We start from the raw sequence: 15,200 nt of genomic DNA, 5'->3' as shown, positions 1-15,200 counted from the left end.
TGTCTTGACAGCAGGCTTTAGGTCTCCCGTCACAGGTTTACGAGTAACAGATCGGTGTCGTCAGTCTCAGCTTTATCTCGCACTTTCTCCGGGTTACTGACTTTCCTGCAGTGGGTGGAATGGACCTAAGTGTCTCTCTCTCTGCAACCTTCAGTGATGTGGTACTGGTCAGCAGCACTTGGTACGGGCCTTCCCAAAGGTCTGTTAAACAACCTGAGTGTAAGAAATTGCGGATCATAACATAGTCCCCAGGTTCAACATCATGACAGTTCGTTTCTGGCATACCAGGGGACAGCATTTTTAGTTTTTGTTGTTGTTGCTTTAGCTGTCTGCTCATTTTTATAAGATATTGCACAGTCACTTCATTATTACACTTAAAGTCGTCTTGCGGACTCACAATCAAATGAGGTTGTCCGCCAAACAGTATCTCAAAGGGGGACAGATTAAGAGGAGGTCTAGGAGTGGTTCGGATGCTATGGAGGACTAGTGGCAAAGCTTCGGGCCACGCTAACCCAGTTTCAGCCATTATCTTACAAAGCTTGTTCTTAATAGTACCATTTACTCTTTCCACCTTACCACTGGCTTGTGGTCGGTAAGGGGTGTGAAGTCTGCTACTGATTCCCATGAGCTTACACATGTTTTGGAAGATATCACCAGTAAAGTGGGTACCCCTATCACTTTCGATAGTTCTAGGGATACCAAACCTACACACAAATTCTTGTACAATTTTCTTTGCAGTGAACACAGCAGTATTAGTGGCTGCCGGATATGCTTCTACCCAACCGGAAAACACATCAATACATACTAACACATACTTTAGATTCCTGCAAGGTGGTAATTGGATATAGTCAATTTGTATTACCTGAAAAGGTCCGTCTGTAGGAGGGATGTGGGATGGCTAAGTTGGAATAGTTTTCCCGACATTTTTCCTCAAACAAGTAAGATATGACATTGCTTTCTTACCAGCCTGAGAGGAAAATCCAGGTGCACATCAGTATGCTCTCACCAGTTTGCACATACCTTCTTTACCCAGGTGAGTCAGACCGTGTGCTGCTTCAGCCAGGCTTGGATAGTATGTTCTGGGAGCTACAGGCTTACCTTGTCCATCTCTCCAGAGTCCTGAGGACTCTTGACCACATCCCTTCGCCTTCCAGACCGCCTTTTCCTGCAGGGAACACAAATCTTGCATTTCAATTAATTTCTGCATGTCTAATGTCTGAAAAACCATCATAGTCTCGGTCGATACAGTCATAGGTTGCCCTGCTGCCCATTTAGCAGCTTCGTCCGCCCTGTTGTTGCTCAATGACACCGGGTCTTCTTCAGAGGTGTGGGCTTTACATTTTATGATGGCTACTGTCCTGGGTAACTGTATCGCTGTCAAAAGTCCTTTTATGTGTTGTGAGTGTGCCATTGGCGTGCCTGCTGCTGTCGTAAAGTTTCTAAGACGCCAAAGGACCCGAAATTGTGCACTACCCCGAAGGCGTACCTAGAGTCAGTGTATATATTATCTGACTTACCCTTTGCCAACTCACAAGCTCTCCTATGACCTGACCCCTAGCGCTGACTATCGCTTTCCCGCGCAGTATTTGCTGCTGTTATGTGCGCGGGGAGCTGAGAATCTTCTATTCTATGTGAGTTTCTACTTTGTGTGTATCTATGTGTCCCACCTGTAGGGTTGTGTCTGTCCTTTCTACAATCCCTCCTAACATGTCCTTCTTCATTGCAATTGAAACATCTCAATATTCTAGGCTTCCTGTTATGTGGGTTGTATGCTGGTGTTCGTGTATGTATTCCCTCTAGAGCCTGTATACTTACCATCATTAACCTATCACTCTTCTCTTCCTCCTTTCTAAAAATATTTTTGTCATGCTCCACAGCAGACTCCCTAAGAGAATCTACTGTGATGCCTTTTCCAATTAGGTAATGAGGTTTGTACCCTATAGGATAAGCAAACAGAGGTAATGTTATCCCAATAACACTAAAGCAAATAAGTCCAATGAGAAAGATATAACCCGATGGTAGCAATTGGCCAGAAATAATGAATGCTGATAGAATATAAAGTTGCCAACAGGTAATAGGTAACAGTCACTTCAGCCTACAACAGCAGGCTAGTTGACCACAGTTGTGGCTAAGAAGTATCCGGCCAACAGGTGAGGAGCAGCGGTCACTACAGCATACAACAGGAGGCAGGTTACCACGGATGTGGCTAAGAGTATCCGACCAACAGGTGAGAAGCAGCGGTCACTACAGCATACAGCAGGAGGCAGGTTACCACGGATGTGGCTAAGAGTATCCGGCCAACAGGTGAGAAGCAGCGGTCACTACAGCATACAACAGGAGGCAGGTTACCACGGATGTGGCTAAGAGTATCCGGCCAACAGGTGAGAAGCAGCGGTCACTACAGCATACAGCAGGAGACAGGTTACCACGGATGTGGCTGAGAGTATCCGGCCAACAGGTGAGAAGCAGCGGTCACTGCAGCATACAGCAGGAGGCAGGTTACCACGGATGTGGCTAAGAGTATCCGGCCAACAGGTGAGAAGCAGCGGTCACTACAGCATACAGCAGGAGGCAGGTTTACCAGCAGCCACAGAAACAAAGTACACAGCTGACACGAGGAGGTGAGAATCAAGATCAGACAATTAAGGAGGGGTCAGGAGTGCCTTAAATAGAGACAAGGCTAATGGATAGCCAATTCCAATAAGGGAAAAGTTATAAAGAGACCTCCTGATCTGCACATGCGCAGAAGCCTAGTCAAGATGGTGGACGGCCGCAGTGCAGAACAGGCGCTGGCAGAGGGACAACTGGCCCAGCTCTAGATCTAGAAGTCCGGTGAGTGACACTTCCGCTGTGCACTCGCTGCTTTGCCACAATTTAAACAGTCATTATGTTTATTTCTCACTTTCGTTGACTTAATCAACCACACTTTATCTTTTACATTATTTAGTACCTCTGAATTAAAACTCCCTATTGTTGGGAAAGGCCTAACACAATCCTTGGTCATCTTGACCCACGTGTCGCAATACGCAGTTGCGTATGCACCATATTTCTTACACATAAGAAACCTTGCTGAACCAATAGGCCCTTCCTTAGGCAGTACCTTGGCCATCTCTAGCGTCTGCATAGCACCCATGTTGAACAATACCAATATCTATGCGGACCACAGACAATACCGCAGTACTCTGTCTCTTCCGCAAACACTTTCAACCCTTTGCTACAAGCAATCTACCGCTAGAGATCTCGATTTGTGTTTCCAACGCACAAATATTTATTCTCAAAAAAGTGCGGTTATTCGCAAAAAAGAGTATGCAATGTGCGATCTCTTTGCCGAATGAACCGGACAACTGCTGATGAATAGGGGATTAAAATTACACCAGACATGACATATTTCCTTTAACCTGAACCGTATGTTTTACTAACATGTGTATATCTTATCATATTAAACATAAATACTACTATATTTTGACATAAATAACTATGTGTTGCAATTACAATTAATGTGTACTATTTACATACGTGCGTATTTGTGCGAATGTGTGTAAATGTGTAAAAACTGTTATTGCCACGTGTTGTGGCTGCGTACGCCCTTCCATGCCGTAGCGTGCTCTACGCATATTTTCAAAGACAACCAAGTTTGCTCAATATTAATTGAACTGACTTTATCCAATTTGCTGACCTCGACAGGGGGAAAATTACTTTAATAATAATGTACAAATTAGTACTTAAGCTGTCCACCCTGCAGAGTATACTTGGAAAGAGTGTTTAGTAAAACTAGGAACATTGTGAGTGATCGTTGTAAAAGACTACTTCCCAAAAATGCAGAAAAATCTTATCGCCAATTACAAACAGAATCTGTAATGTTAGATTCCAGACGGGATGAAGTAATGTTGTGTGATGGGGATTTTGACATCAGTGATGAGGATGATGATGAGGGTGAGGAAGATAACCACTGTTAGCCAAATGCCCATTAGTAAATTGTTAGACTCGCTAACTATTCTCCAGTTCATCAACCAACAATAGGGTTAGGATTAGGGATAGGGATAGGGTTAGGGAAAGGGATAGGAATAGGATTAGGAATTGGGTGAGGCATAGGGATATTATTGTCGACCTAATAATACTGTATACATTTGAATTGTCAACCTAATAATACTGTCAATATTTAAATTGTCGACCTAATAATATTGTCGATGACTTTATCATCCACTTTCCAAACTTGTCTATATTAGGGTGTCCTCCATATAAAATAAATGTTAATTATATAACTGCCGAACATATGAATCACACCTGGGTGTGATCCGGGTGGTGGAACATGGATAATTCCTAGGTCTATCATAATCTGTTACATGTCTAATGAAGACACCGCTGTCCGTCTAATGAGTTCTGATACAGCTGCTGTCATCCCTCTCCAATGTGTCGCTGCTGTCCCTCTCCAATGTGTCACACATGCTGCCTAATATTATTTTTTTTGCAGAATGACAATGTAATTGATCTAGACATCTGTCATGAGGGTGATAGCATTGTCACCATTGTGGAAGATGACTACTTTTACCCAAATGCCCATTAGCAAATTGTTAAAATCGCTATCTATTCTCCAGTTCAATATCCAAAAACCAAAATGTGGGGGCCCAAACATATCAAGTATTTCTGCCCCAAAAGTGGCAGATGCTGTGGCTGAAGTGCTTGGCTTCTTAAAATATGTGAATGCCCTTTTTAACACATGGATGGGTGGGTTGGACAATTCTATCTTGCCATATTTAACATTATAGCCTTGGTCTATCATCTTGTGTAAATTGTCTACTGGTGCTGCTGCTGTCTGTCTAATGAAATCTGATTCTTGATGACTCTTCACTTTCCGTGATTCATGTTGTTTAACATTAAAAATATAGTGTGTGTGGTTCACTATTTTTATTCTAGGTGCAGCCTACATTTGTCTATCTACTTGTCTAAATGTCTTCTGATGCTGCTGCTGTCTGTCTAATGACCTCTGATTACTGCCTCTTCACTTTCCATGATGCATGTTGTCTAACGTTAAAAATAATTCTCCCACCATTTTTCTTTTGGGTGCAGCCCACCTTCATCTATCTAGTTGTCTAAAATGACCATCCTATCTGCCAGTGCTCTGCCACTATGTTTCAAGGAGATTGTAGAATGCTTAGCACACAAAAACATGGTTGGTCAGAATTTCTTAAAAAATGAGAGGTCTGTGCAGGAGATGCTGTCTGTGGCTTGTAAAACGTCTGGGCATTTTCGGCATTCAGTGATTGCATGTAGATCTTTGCACCAGCTAGAAATAAAAATGACCTGCCATGTCACCAACTGAAGAAAGCGGGTATACGTCGACGGCTAGACATTCATTTGGTCAACATTTCAAGTGTAAACAGTATTATTAGGTCGACAATTTACATGGTCAATAGTATTAGGTCAACAATTCAAATGTAGACAGTTTTATATGGTTAGTGTTAGGGACAGGTATTAGAGTCATTTTATCGTTTACCAATAATCAATGACTGCTGCGATTTGTTGTGGTTCCAACGCACAATTAGATTTAATATCAGAATATAGTTGGATGCAAAGAATAACAGTTCATTAAAATAAGTACAGCTGATTACAGACGCAGGTGCTCTGGATCCAGCATACAGCCATTCAATCCTGAAGTCTGTGGTCAAGAAGACTGTATGCTAGTCCCAGAGCTCAGTATATATACAGTTGGTGTTACATTGAAAACAGTAGAGATGATTTGGCATGTTTCCATAGGTTCAGGATTCAGGACAGTACAGTATAATGCAGGTCATAGGTCGCTTCAGTGATTTTCTCAAACCATTTCAGTTGTGGGGTGGCAGCTGCAAAGAGATTATTAGAAAATAGACTGTAAATGAATGTTAATGCTAGGAGTAGTCATTTAGGAACAAAAACAGCTCAAAATTAAAAACTAAATCACATGAAGTTTTTTGGCCAAAACCAAAATCAAAATACGTAGATGGTCTTATAACCAAAACACACATCTCTATTTAAAACACACTGAGGCCTAATTATCGGGCATATTTTTAGCCAAAACCATGTAGAAACAGCTGTTTCAGGGTAATTTATCAAAGCAATAACACCAAACAAATAAATAATAGATTTCTCTGTCATTCACTAAGTCTTTAGAAGCGCTGTCCCGATAGATCTCTATGGAGACAGTTATTTACCATGCCATCTGAAGATGGTGTTACGCATATCTTACCTTATTCTATGACCACCGGAGAGTGTAATCTCGCTGTAGAGTGAATCTGCGCATGCTCAGCCCTTTGACTGCACCTGCGCAGTACAGACAAGCTGTAAAGATACCGGGTCTTCTGGCCCAATTCTACCCACTTCATGTTGACTGGCCACCCAGGGGTGTGTTGGGGTATCTTCATCATGGTTTCTCGATGGTCACTGTCAGTCTCTTGTTGCAGGCTGTGCAGGTTTTTTTTTTTGTTTGATTGCTGACCAATGCTCATATTGTTCACTGTTTATCTCAGGCATTAAACTTGTAAAAATTTCTGTGATCATTACTGGTTCAGGAAGCTTATTATTTTTCTTGCAGGAACAACAATCAAGTGTCAGTAAATTCTTAATCAGCCATATAACAATTTTCACTACCACATATACAATCAACAGGATTGCCAAACTCTTTGCTATTAATGCCAATATTCCCAATATTCAAAATGAATCATTACTGACAACTTTGCCAATGAGGTTATGCATCCACACAAAGGCATTTTCAGAGTTTTCTCTCCTATGAGTGCAAATTGTTGAGCACTCCTTCCCCTTCTGTTTCTCACAGTGGCATACAAAATTTGTCATTTATCTGCCTGTTTCACACTGGGTTAGGGAGGCCTTGATCCCTACTTCAGTCACAACTATTCTGGCAAGACATATCTTAGTACATTTCTATTTATCAGAACAAGACTCCCCTGATTTGAAGACTTTGCAGTGTGATGCGTGAATCCAGGTGTCTTTTTACCTGTAATTTCACTGCCATGGGAGCAGAGGCGGATCTAGAAAATAGTTTTACCCAGGGTGATTTGGGGGGGCGATTTAGGATCCGCGCCCTTTTTGACACCTAAGGCTGCCAACGGCGGCACAATATGTGCAGGTCCATTCGGCAGTGACAGGCAGGGAGAGTGTGCTGCCCGGCTGCTCTGATTGTGTTTTAAACACAGTCAGAACAGCTGGGCAGCACACTGTCCCTGCCTGTCTCTGCAGAACGGACCTGCACATAGTGTGCAGCCGCTGGCAGCAAGCCCCTGTTAGGGGGGGCGATCGCCCCAATCGTCCCCCCCTGGATCCGCCACTGCATGGGAGTTGTCAACAGGACTTGATAAGGACCCTTGCATCTGAGTTCAAGACTTCTCCTGATGTTCTTTCTCCCAGTCCCCAGATTGCAGTCTGTCGGTACCTGTATCAAAATTAGGGTTTGGAATGGAAGAAAAAACCTGCCGATGGAGGTTAGTCATGGTTTTACATATTTCTTGCATACATCCAGTTAAATCAATTTAATGTAACCATTAAGCCGTTCTAGCCGCCCACTTGCTTGTGGCCTATAAGGTATAAGCAGTGTGAAAAGTTTGTGATACGCCCAAGTCCTTCATCACATGCTGCATTATCTCTCCTGTAAAAGTTGTACCTCTATCTGATTCAATAACTTCAGGTATGCCATATCTACAGATGACTTCTGAGATTAATTTCTTTGCTGTATTTTTGGCAGTAGCTTTTCCTACTGGTCAGGCCTCTGCCCAATGGCTGAAAATGTTTGTGGCTACCAACACATACTCGTAGGTACCACATTTAGGAATATATATATATATATATATATATATATATATATATATATATATATAATGCTTCCTTCTGGGGTCTTTACTCTTTGCCCTGGATTGTTTATTCCACATATCCAGCAAGCTACCACATAGTTTATAGCCGCACAGTTGAATCCAGGGGCAATCCAATTTTTCCATACCCTGATAGTCATTGCTTCTTTGGAATGATGCACTTGTCCGTGTGCAATTTGAGTCATTACTGGGTATAAAGCTCTTGGTAGGCACCATTTATTTTCCTTTGACCATATTCCTTGTTCAGCAAGCTGTGCACCCTCTTTTTCCCACTTTTTCTTTTCTTCATTTGATGCTTGTTTCTGAAAGTCTGTAAGGCTTTGTAGGTCTGGAAATTGAAATTTTTCTGCTTCCCCTTCCATTGAGTCTACTAGAAATGTAGTATTCTTTTGTTGAAGGGCTGCCTTTTGGATGCCTGATCTGCAAAATTATTTCCTCTTGCTTCTAGAGTTTGTTCTTTAGTGTGAGCTTGAACCTTTATAATTCCTACTTGTTTAGGGACTTCTAATGCTCTAAATATCTCATTAATTAAGTTGGCATATTTGATGGGTTTTCCCTTTGATCCTTGGAAATCTCTACTTTTCCAAATAGGATCGAAATCATGCGCCACTTCCCAGGCAAAACGCGAATCTGTATATACATTGGCTATTCGTCCTCCTGCATATACTAAAACCTTAGTTAGTGCTATCAATTCTGCTTCTTGTGCTGATGTTCCATTAGACAGTGTTCCTGATTCAAGCACCTCCTCCGCAGTAGTGATGGCATAGCCTGTGTATGGAACTCCATCCACATAATATCTAGATCAGTGTTGTCCAATCAGCGGCCCGTGGGCCGCATGCGGCCCAGCACGCCTGTTAATGTGGCCCAGAAGGAGTTTTGGTTGTGGCAAGGGGGCAGCACTGTTAATGGAAAAAAAAATCCTGCAAAAAAAAGAAAAGAAAATAGTTACCTTGCGGTCACGCGGTCACGTCAGCTGGTACACCGGCTCCCTCCCTTGTCTCCTCCTCCGTGCGGTGCTTGCAGTGAATGTCGGGTGTGATGTCATCATGCCCAACATCCATTGCGGAGCGCAGCACAGAGAAGTCACCCGCGCGAGAAGAACAATCAGCAGCACAGAATTGGAGAAAAGAAGAGAAGAGGACAGGAGAACAAGCCGATTAAAAGGTAAGCTAAGGGGGATTTTTTTTTATTATTTCAAGGGACGCTGACCAGTGAATAAAAGTCACCTGGTCCTGGAGCATCATGGACCTTATCTTCCTGCTACATACTTCTACTTGTAATACTAATGGGGCATTATATATTATTCTCTTTGGCCCATTATAAGTTGTTATCCCTTAACTAACATAGTGGTGTAATTAGCAAAACAGGTCAGAATTTGGGGTCACAGTGATGTATATGTCAGGTACCGCAGGCCTGGTCAGGGCACCCTGATATACAATGCCTGGCTTATATGCACTTTATTGATATTGCATCGAAACAATACAAAAAGTGATTATAGTATAATAACTAGAGAGGATTTTTTGAACAGGGCGATTGAAAGGTAAGTATAGGGGGATTTGAAAAAAAAGTGATATATATATATATCACTTTTTTCTCCTATATATATATGTTAACTATGTTTTCTATGTTTTTTTGGATGATCAGCTATCGTTATTGTTAGTGTATCTTATGTGCGGCCCAAACCAACTCGTTGTCTTCCAATGTGGCCCAGGGAAGCTAAAAGGTTGGACACCCCTGATCTAGATCCATCTACATAAAGAGTTAGGGTTGCATCTAAAAGTGGTGTGTCAGTGACATTATGCAAAGCTGAAGTTTCTAATTTCATAAGTTCCAAACAGTCATGTGAACATTTTTGTGTTTATTTCTTCAGCTTCTTCAGTTTCTTCTTCAGATGCTTCAGGTCCTCATATCCCCTGACTGATGATTCATCTCCTTTGTAACTCCCCTCTTTTGAATCATCAATGGGGAGCAGGGTTGCTTGATTAAGGACTGTGAATCTGGTAATTGTTATGTGTGAGGCGCTAAGCAAGGCTACCTCATATTTAGTTAGTCTAGCTGCAGACAAATGTCTATTTGCTTTTAAACAGGATGGAGAGCCTCTTATAACTGGGTTGAGTTATGCCGAATAATAGGTCAGTGACCTTTGTTTCATTCCATGTTTCTGTGTGAGGACCCCTAGAGCATGTCCTGACTGCTCATGGCAGAACAATGTGAAAGGCTTCAGGTAGTCTGGTAGTCCAAGTGCTGGTGCAGTAGAGATGGCGTGTTTCAAGGCTTGTACTGCGTTCTCTATTCCAGGTACATTGAGCGGTTCTGTTTCCTGTTGTTTCCTCAAGCATTCATACAATGGTTGCATAAGAATTGAAGCTGAGTGAATCCACTTTCTGCAATACCCTATGAGCCCCAAAAAGGCTCTGATTTCTGTTTTTGGTGTCTTCATGTCTCATATAACTTTAACTCTTTATCTTCTGTAATGGGGACTGAGAAGAAAGCGTTTGCCAAGTCGATTACTGAGAACTGTTTTGCATTTGGAGGTATCTGATTAAACAAAGTGTGGGGGTTGGGCACAATGGGAGTGTTGATCAACAATCTTTTGTTGACCTCTCTTAGGTCATGAACCATCCGGTATTGCATCCCTTGTCCGACATCTCGTTTCTTTACTGGGAATAGGGGTGTGCTATAAGGAGAGCAACATTTTCTTAACACCCTTATTTGTAGGTATCTTTGTATTTATTCTGAGATTGCTTTGGTTTGAGCTGCAGTAAGTGGGTACTGTTTAATTCAGGCAGGATGTGTTCCTGGTTTTAGTGTCAGTTTTATAGGACTTGCTTTAAGTGTACCCACATCCTGTTTTCCTTTGGACCATAATTTATCAGGTACTATGTTCAGCCAATCTGGTAGATAAACAGTCTTATCCTTTTGGCATGTGCTAATCTGCTCTAGCATGTAGATTGCTGCTGTAAGCTCTTCTTGGACTGGAGATCGGAGTTGACTTGTGAGTTTTACTCCATTTGGGGTGTATCTGATACTGGCTTGTATCTTTGAAAGTACATCTGCTCCCAACGGATTATAGGGACAAGATGAGGAAGTGAGAAATTGTATTGGTACTTCAATTTTCTCTTCACATACTAAAAGTGTGACTGGTTTACTTTCTGTTAGTTTTACTTCTTTTCCTGCCAGGCCTGTAGCAGGTAAATCAATTTCTGTTAATACTTGTTGAGGTACCTCCTGTTTTCTTAATACAGTGTGCTTTGCTCCAGTATCAATTAGATACGGTACCGTATTTTTCGCTCCATAAGACGCACCTGACTATAAGATGCACCTAGTTTTTAGAGGAGTGTCACGAACGCGCTCCCAGCTGCCGTGACGTTGGGGTGTTTGCTGTATGAGGTCACACACGATTTCAGCCCGCAGTCTCTCTCACCTATCACACAGGTTCTTAGACCTACGGAATCGCCCCCAAACACAGTGCTCACACCCCCAGACACTTCAGGTACAGCCACCACCTATTGGGTACGGGCAATAGGACCCCAATATACTATCCCCTACTGGCACACAGGCTTCTAGTTCCACAAACTAGCAAGACTCCCACCAGCACACACAGGGTTAACTCTTCACACCTCCAGACTGTTACACAAATGTACATACAAGCACACACAGCTTGTTAATCAAATGTATCAACAAATCACACACTGGCATTCCAAGGGTTTACCTGGACGAGCAATCTCCTCTACAAAGGCTATGGATTATTTAGAGTATCAAGGACGCAACTTATTAAATTTTAGATTTAATATACAAAAGGTACAGGGCATTCAGATATAAAGAAAAATAAGGAATAAACAAATAATAAATTTGACATAACAAGCAAAACAGTTTAAAATAAAAGAGATAACCTACAGAGCATTACTTACATATAATAATCTGTATGCCTGGGGCAGGCAGAAATAATGGACAGTCCTTCAATTAGATTGATCCCCAAAAGTCTGACAATTTGTTCCCTCAGAACACAGATTTTTAAGCAACCTCAAATGGGTGCGGCATTCACAGGGGCAGGGTTAATGCTAATCGGGGTTGTGTCCTGGGACACTTTTTCAAACCAAATTTACCTGTTGCCTGATTTATTAACCAATTCTACAATGTGATATATTTGTCCTGGACAGCGTTACATCGATCCAATTTTATCATTAACCAATCCCCTATGACTTTGTACATCTTTTCATATCAAACATGCCTAAGTACAGGGCATTCGCAGAGCTTCCACTCCTTTTCTATATTTTTCTGTGGGTCAGAATTCTTTATTTAACATATGAGCTGCCCTTCCTCATGCTATTGAGGAATAGGTGGTTGATCTCTGCTTTTATTGATTTTAAGTGGCATATTTTAAAACTGAATTCTTTCTGTCTATACAGTATTACATATAGGCTATGTTATCCCCTGGCCTCATTGAGCCAGACCACATGCTGAGTGGTACCTACAAGTCTATTCAAGTGTCACAAGCAAACAGTGCTATGTCCTGAAAGCTGCTAACAGTGGCAGGCTTATCTCCTCACACTGGGATGTAAAAACCTCCAAACACCATTACATCAGACTCTGCGTCTTTAACTGTTACACTAGCTTATCAATGGATTCATTTGATACAACCTATTTACCCTGCCGTTATGAATTATCCCTTGTAAATAAATGCAAGCTCTCTAATTTACACCTAGGGGTTAGTTTGTGTTTATACTACCTATTGAAGGGAAGTACTAGCTAGGGAAATACATGATCAAATACAATGGATGTCTGTGATCTGCATATCTAAAGCTGGTCTCTGCACAAAGGGTGTACCTAACTCAATTACATGTTCTTGGCCTCATTTGGTCACACCTTTATCTGAATTGACCATCAGGTTAATTTAGGTATTCATGCAAAGATTTATTTGGGTCCTGACATCCAATATTCTATTTCAGCATATCAGATCTATGCTTTATCCTGACATCTCCCCCCTTCAAGAGATGGCATGGGCATTGACTGACAGGTCAATGCCCAAGATCATCTCATCTAATTTCCCCCTGGGTCCACTGTAATAGCTGCTAGCTGGCTCTCACTGTCATTATGAGCCTTCAACCGATTATCATGAAAATTTCTCTCTATCATCCTGGCAGGGGAATCATACCACTGCTTCTGGCTGGTCTGGGCCTGCATCACATTCTCATGTACCAACCCTGTTACAGTGTGCACTTTGTCTCTAATCCTCATGTCTTCTAAGTGAAAGCCTGAGGGAAAAATGGCCAGGAATTCCTGATACTGTACCTCTAAGTGGGAACCCCTTAAGGCTGGCACAGCAGAATACCTACTTCTACTCTGCCCTGCTCCCCAGTTACAACCTTCCCTGTCAGTGGGACATCCTATGCACTTCTTATCTTGGGGCCTACATAACAGGACACTCCCCTCCCCCTTGGACTCATCTATCTGGGGATGTAGAGTAGCCGGGAGTATGGGCCCCTCATCTATCTCCTCTAAGCCGTTAGACGGCTGGCTAAGTGAGTGTGGGCTAGCAACTGACCCCCCTGTCTCTATGGAAAACTCAGACGAATGGTCAGAACTCAGATGTAGATCTGAGTGGTGAACATTCGAACTACAGGTCCCAGCAACAAAGTAAGAATTGCTGTCACTCGCTACTTCCCGTTGGTCAGGACTATGTGTCTCCCCCACATGCTCAATCGCTCTGTATGCAGCTGGTTCAGGCACAGAATATACATCTTCACTCTGCCCTCCCTCCCAGTTACCTGGTACAGCATCTTCCGAGCACATTACCTGGGTAGAAACATTGTCTTTCTCTAGCACAACAGAATTAATCACATTGTCATCTGTCCCATTTCTAGTAAGCATATTATCTACACCAGTATTACTGCCAACATCTGCAATAACAATGTCCGCTGTCCCTATCCCATGACAAGATGTCAGTGTAAAAACAGGTTTGGATTCTAACACAATACTGTTATTGACATTATCCTCATTATAGGCAGTAGGTCCAATAAGACATTCTCTTTCCTTATCACATCCTGGCACCTCGGGTTCTTCCCGTAAATCATCATAATTGCCAGAGTTAACACTGGCACGTATCAGCTTCTCATCATCACATTTCACTCGCACAGCACCAGATGCAAAATGATTACAGAACAGTTCAGGTTCTTTACACAAAGTCACATCATTGGCAGGTTCAGCATTATCCCATACTACCTGGGCTGAGTCACATGGTGTAACAGAATTAGAGATAGTAGGAACAACATTTGCGGGAACATACTGAGAATTTAACCATCCAAGATCAGTAACTACTAAAACATTTGTGGGAATATCTTCAGGCACTTCCATTTTTCCCCCAGAAATAGTCTTCTCAACAATTATGTCCTCTTTAAAATCAGCCTCCTCCAATAGCAAATTCTGTGCAGCATCTGGTAGTATGCTGCTAGCATCATCAGCTTCCCCCAGCAGATTAAAAGGGGCCTCTGGATGCAAAATCTCGGTAGCATATTCCATGTTATCTGTAGCTGGCAGGGGTACCTTTTCCTCGTGGGCCACCCCTATAGGCTGGGCGATTACTGATCCAGCTTGTGAAAGAAGCTGCTGCAGGTGCTGCCTTTCGTCAGCCACCCGGCGACACTGATCTAGCCAGAATGGGGTATGAAGTCCACCCCTGAAAGATACCTCTTCCTGAGCGTATTCAAAACTCTCCTCCAGGTAGTCCAGCCGTTCCATAAGACTCATCGTGTAGCCCGGAATAAGGACCATCATGCGATACTCGCTGAAAGGATGGATCGGGCTTTCCTCTTCCCAGTCGAGGTGTTCGATTTTCTCCCTGCGTGTCTTGTTGTGGCAGGAGAAACCTCGCAGCTGAGCTTCTTCAATTAGCTCTGCCATACTCATCATGACAAGTGGATTCTTTGGATTTATGAAAATGTACCTACTTGGATCCTCTGGTTCAGTGACATTATCCACACCTTGATCCTCTGGTTCTGTCTTGCTCCCCAGCTCAGGTTCCATATCACATTGCTTCTTTGCATCATCCTCCAATAATGCGTGAACCAGCTCCTTTTTAGTTTTATCTGTCCAGTCGAGACCTCGCTGCTCACACAGGGCAATTAAAACTTCTTTGGCTTTTTTCTTGTAAGCAGCTGCCATCCTTGCAGTCACTTTGCAAAATAAAAGATAGAAAAGAAAAACAAGAGAGAAGGGAAGGGAACTGCTTTGCACGTATGTCTTCAAAAATTATAGCCCTGAGTTTCGTCCTTGTAAAACTATTGTATTCCTCGCAAGGTTACAATCAGTTTATAAGTGCAAGGGTTAATTGCTTAAACCATGCAC

This window comes from Mixophyes fleayi, chromosome 2 (genome assembly GCF_038048845.1).
Source record: "Mixophyes fleayi isolate aMixFle1 chromosome 2, aMixFle1.hap1, whole genome shotgun sequence".
Taxonomy (NCBI): Eukaryota; Metazoa; Chordata; class Amphibia; order Anura; family Limnodynastidae; genus Mixophyes; species Mixophyes fleayi.
The sequence above is the reverse complement of the archived record's forward strand: the minus strand, read 5'-3'. Positions refer to the sequence as shown.